We start from the raw sequence: 6000 nt of genomic DNA, 5'->3' as shown, positions 1-6000 counted from the left end.
GCTCTGTTGCTGGATTTGAAAATGGAGGAAGGGGCCAGGAGCAAGGAACGTGGGTGGCCTCAAAAAGCTGAAAAAGGCAAGGAAAGAAAGTCTCCCCTAGAGCATCCAGAAGGAGCAGATCTGCTGACATCTTGAATCTAACCCAGTGAGACCCATAGCCGACTTCCGACTGTAAGGTAATAAATTTCTGTTGTTCATGCCACTAGATTTGTAGTAACTTGTTACAGTAGCAAAAGGAAATGGACACAGGCACCCTTTTACAGATTAAGGAAGCTACTTTCAAGTCTTAGTTCATTAATTTAAAAACTGAGTTGGTAGTGACTTTTGTCAGGTGTATTTTATTCTTCATGTATTTTGTGTCTTCTAATCGAATGTGAAAGGCAGGCCCTGGCGCGATCAGCTAGGTCTTTGTGTTTCCTTGGGCTGCTCAAGAATTCCCAGCTTGACCTTGGTGTTCTTTGGGTCTGTTTCAAAATTTCACAGAATATCAAAATTAGACAGAGTCAGTCTGTGACCATGATGGATCAAGGCAAGATCGAGCCCACCCACAACGATGTCTGAATAAAAAACATGAACATGGTCCATACCACAAGAAAAGTCACGTCCTGGCTGAGTGAGTGACCACAGCTTTTGCTTTTCCCTCTCTTTCTTTTCTTCTTCTCTCTCTTTTTAGTACCAGTTGCATCATTAGCCTCAGTATAGTCTTTCCTCATACTGGATACAATTTAAGGTATCCATTCATAGAAATACCCCTGCTTACTGACCCCATCCAATCTAAAACAAAGCATGGCTGCCGTAAATTCTCCTCAAAATCACCTAACATAAACCTAAATCCTGTTAGTTCTTTCTAATATTTTCTTACTGAGATGCCATCAATTTCCCATTGGTTGTTTTATTTATTGCTGCAATGAGTAATAAACCCAATCTGTCCAATTAGATTTGTGTTCCTGGTAGTCTTTAGCTGGAGGGCATTGACAAAGGTTAGGTTTTGTATTTCATAGGTATACGGTCGTTGTTTTAAAAATTAAGGAGGAAGAGTTATGATGGCAGAGAAGTAGGGGGACCAGGATTTCCCTCAACCCACAACACGGCAGTATTGAGGTCAGAACACCTGGAACACCCACACAGTCAGTCTGCAGAGTGACAGAAAAGTGTCCACAGGTGGAGGGAGACAGCTTGGAGGGACTGAGGTGCGTGTATGCGAATTGGGGGAGACCAAACAGTGTGGGCACGGAGGGGAGGGAACCCCTTCTGCCAGAGACAAAAGGGAGAGAAAGAGAAGCTGTGGATTGCAGTATTCGTACAAGAGAAAAACCTCTCCGGACCCTGGACAGGGGAATGAGAAATACAGAGTGTGCCAGTTTCTACTTTGTGAACGGCCTTAGGCGCTGAAGGCTGGAGTTCTCAAAAGTGCGGGACTTTCTCCTGACCGAGGCCTCTGCCTGGCCTGGGGAGGTGGGGAGCCAGCCCTGGGGCATGGTAGCCATCTCAGGGGTGCACTGTGAGCAAACAGTCTCCTGCCTTCAGTACTGTGGGAAGAGGGTATATTGCCCCCAACAAGGACGAAAGACCCTGCGGGCGGCACCAGCCATATGGGCAGGGCAGAGTGGCACTACCCCGGAACCTGGTCCTTTAAGACATCAGGTTCTGAATCCCGGCTGAGGGCCCAGGAGGCGCAGGGGACGGTGCCGCAGGACAAGCCACCTGCCAGTGCCACTCTGTGAGGGCTGCCTCGAGAGTGTGGTGTGAGACGCGTGATCCGGGGAGGAGAGATTGGGGTGTGGCCGCCTTTCTCCCCATCACCAACGGGGTGTGGCTTCAGGGAACGGACAGCGGCGCCCAGAGGAGGTGGGACCCGCTTACACCATCCCTGCCTCTCGGTGCCTGGTAGCTGCTTATCTCCTGGACTGGGACTGACACTGATCTAACGGGACAGCCTCTCTTCCAGACGTGTGCAGCCACTGGTCCCAGGCACCAACAGATGACTGTCCACAGGTTTAGTATGTTAGTCTCTTTTTAATAATTTTATTATTATTATTATTACTATTATTTTCGCTTTTCTTTCCTTCTCCCTTCTTTTTCTTTCTACCCTCCTCTTTTTTTTCCTTCCCTTTGGAATGAGGCTCATAGTTTTTATTTGATTTGATTTTTAGTCAATTATAAATATATATATAATATATATTTATATATATTTATATAAATTTATATAATCTATATATTTTTTATATATATTTACTTCTTTCTTTCTTTCTTTCTTTCTTTCTTTCTTTCTTTCTTTCTCTCTCTCTGCTCTGGTTGTTTGTTTAATCAGGCATCTTTACTCTATTCTTTTGATACTTTTTCTGTATCCCCTTCTTCTTTATTTTCCTCTCTCTCTCTGGATTAAGCCCTTATACTTTCTTTGATTCTCTGCCTGGTATTTTTTTTTTTTTTTCACCTCTTTCATTTTTCTCTTTGTATGAGATAAGGCCCCCCCTCCTTTTCCTTTTTTCCAGGGTTACTTTAATGAACAAATCAAAGCATACCTGCTGGACGGTCCAAACAGTCCACCACTACAAGCAGTGGGATAGCACAGCCAAATACACAACAACAGAGGGCATGCAGCACACTCCAAAAACCCGTCCTGAAGGGCCAGGCCCTGGACAGTGTGTGACCGCTTTTTAATATAGTAGTGCTCACAGGTGCAGGACACATAACAAGCTATTAAAACACGTAAAAGGGGCGTCTGGGTGGCTCAGTCAGTTAAGCCTCTGACTTCAGCTCAGGTCATGATCTCATGGATCATGAGTTCCATCCCCGCACCGGGCTCTGTGATGACAGTGAGGAGGCTGGAGCCTGCTTCGGATTGTGTGTCTCTCCTTCTCTCTGCCCCTCCCCCCTCTGCTCACACTCTGATCTCTCTTTCTCAAAAAATAAATAAACAATGAAAGAAACATCAGCAACAACATGTAAAAGGCAGAAACCTAGTCAAAATGACGAAATGGAAGAATTCTCCTCAAAAGAAATTCCAGGAAGAAATGACAGCCAGAGAATTGCTCAAAACAGATATAAACAATATATCTGAACAAGAATTTAGTTTTTTTTAATGTTTATTTACTTTTGAGAGAGAGAGAGAGAGAGAGAGAGAGAGAGCAGGGAGAGAGACAGAAGGAGACACAGAATCTGAAACAGGCTCCAGGCTCTAAGCTGGCAGCACAAGGCCCAATGTGGAACTCAAACTCATGAACTGTGAGATCATGACTTGAGCCAAAGTCAGGTACTTAACCAACTGAGCCAGCGAGGCGCCCCTGCACAAGATTTTAGAATAACACCCATATCTAATAACTGGGCCTGAAAAAAGCATAGAAGACAGCAGAGAATCTATTACTGCCCAGATCAAAGACCTAAGAAATAGTCATAATGAATGAAGAAATGTTGTAAATCAGACACAAAATAAACTAGATTCAGTGACAGCAAGGATTGGAGAAGCAGAGGAGAGAATAGGTGAAACAGAAGATAAAATTATGGAAAATGGTGAAGCTGAGAAAAAGAGGGAAACACAATTACTAGACCATGAATGGAGAATTAGACACCTAAGTGATTCAATGAAATGAAGCAATATCCATATCATAGGAATTCCAGAAGAAGAAGAGAGAAAGGGGAAGAAGGTTTATCTGAACAGATTATAGCTGAGAACTTCCCTAATCTGGGGAAGGAAACAGCCATCCAAGTCCAATAGGCACAGAGAACTCTCTTCAAAACCCACAAAAACAGGCCAACACCATGACATACCGTAGTGAAACTGGCAAAATATAAAGAAATACAAAATTAGAAATGACAGGAAAGCTTCCAGACTCATTCTCTGGAGCCAGCATTACATGGATTCCCAAACCAGACAAAGACCCCACTAAAAAGGAGAATTATAGGCCAATATCCCTGATGAGCATGAATGCAAAAATTCTCAACAAGATACTAGCAAATCGAATTCAGCTGTATATTAAAAGAATTATTCACCATGATCAAGTGGGATTCATTCCTGGGCTGCAGGCCTGGTTCAATATTTGCAAATCAATCAACGTGATACATCACATTAATAGGAGAAAGGATAAGAAACATATGATCCTGTCAATAGAAGCAGAAAAAGCATTTGACAAAATGCAACTTCTTTTCTTAATAAAAACCCTCAGGAAAGTCAGGATAGAAGGAACATACCTAACATCATAAAAGCCATATATGAAAAGCCCACAGCTAATATCAGCCTCAATGGGGAAAATATGAGAGCTTTCCCCCTGAGATCAGGAACACGACAGGGATGTCCACTTTCATCACTGTTGTTTAACATAGTGTTTGAAGTGCTAGCCTCAGGAATCAGACAACAAATTGAAACAAAAGGCATCCAAATTGGCAAGGAAGAAGTCAAACTTTCACTTTTCGCAGATGACATGATACTCTACGTGGAAAACCTGAAAGATGCCACCAAAAAACTGCTAGAACTGATACGTGAATTCAGCCAAGTCGCAGGATATAGAATCAATGTACAGAAATCAGTTGCATTTCTATACACCAATAATGAAGCAATAGAAAGAGATATTAAGGGATCGATCCCATTTACAATTGCACCAACAACCATAAGATACCTAGGAATAAACCTAATGAAAGAGGTAAAAGATCTGTATGCTGAAAACTATACGAAGCTTATGAAAGAAATTGAAGAAGACACAAAGAAATGGAAAAACATTCCATGCTCATGGATAGGAAGAACAAATATTGTTAAAATGTTGATACTACCCAAAGCAATCTATATATTCAATGCGATCCCTATTAAAATAACACCAGCTTTCTTCACAGAACAAACAATTCTAAAATTTGTATGGAACCAAAAAGACCCCAACTAGCCAAAGTAACATTGAAAAAGAAAACCAAAACTGGAGGTATCACAATCCCAATCTTTAGCCTGTATTACAGAGCTGTAATTAAGACTGCATGGTATTGGCACAAAAACGGGCATTTGACCACTGGAATAGAGTAGAGACACCGGAAATGGATCCACAAATATGGGGCCAACTAATATTCAACAAAGCGGGAAAGAATATCCAACGGAAAGACAGTCTTTTTAGCAAGCAGTGCTGGGATAACTGGACATTGACACGTGGAAGAATGAAACTAGACCACTTTCTTACACCATACACAAAAATAATCTCAAAATGGATGAATGTGTGACAGGAAACCATCAAAATCCTAGAAGAGAAAACAGGCAACAACCTCTTTGAACTCTGCTACAGCAACTTCTTAGTTGACATCTCTCTGAAGGCAAGGAAAATAAAAGCAAAAATGAACTATTGGGACCTCATCAAGATAAAAAGCTTCTGCACAGCAAAGGAAACAATCAACAAAATGAAAAGGCAACCAATGAAATGGGAGAAGATATTTGCAAATGACATATTGGATAAAGGGCTAGTATCAAAAATCTATAAAGAACTTACCAAACTCAACACGTGAAAAAAAATAATCTAGTGAAGAAATGGGCAGAAGACATGAACAGACATTTTTGCAAAGAAGACATCCAGATGGCAAATAGACACACGAAAAGATGCTCAACATTGCTCATCATTAGGGAAATACAAATCAAAACCACAGTGAGATACCACCTCACACCAGTCAGAGTGCCTAAAATTAACAACTCAGGAAACAACACTGTTGGCAAGGATGTGGAGAAAGGTGAACTGTCTTGCACTGTTGGTGGGAATGCAAACTGGTGCAGCCACTCTGGAAAACAGTGTGGAGGTTCTTCAAATACTTAAAAACAGAATTAACCAATGACCCAGCAATAGCACTACCAGGAATTTATCCAAAGGTTACAGTAGTCCTGATTCATAGGGGCACAAGCACCCCAATGATTATAACAGCACTATCAACAATAGCCCACTTATGGAAAGAGCCCACATATGTATCAACTGATGAATAGATAAAGAAGATGTGGTGTATACACACACACACACACACACACACACACACACACAC

Source organism: Prionailurus viverrinus, chromosome F1 (assembly GCF_022837055.1).
Source record: "Prionailurus viverrinus isolate Anna chromosome F1, UM_Priviv_1.0, whole genome shotgun sequence".
NCBI classification, from domain to species: domain Eukaryota; kingdom Metazoa; phylum Chordata; class Mammalia; order Carnivora; family Felidae; genus Prionailurus; species Prionailurus viverrinus.
The sequence above is the reverse complement of the archived record's forward strand: the minus strand, read 5'-3'. Positions refer to the sequence as shown.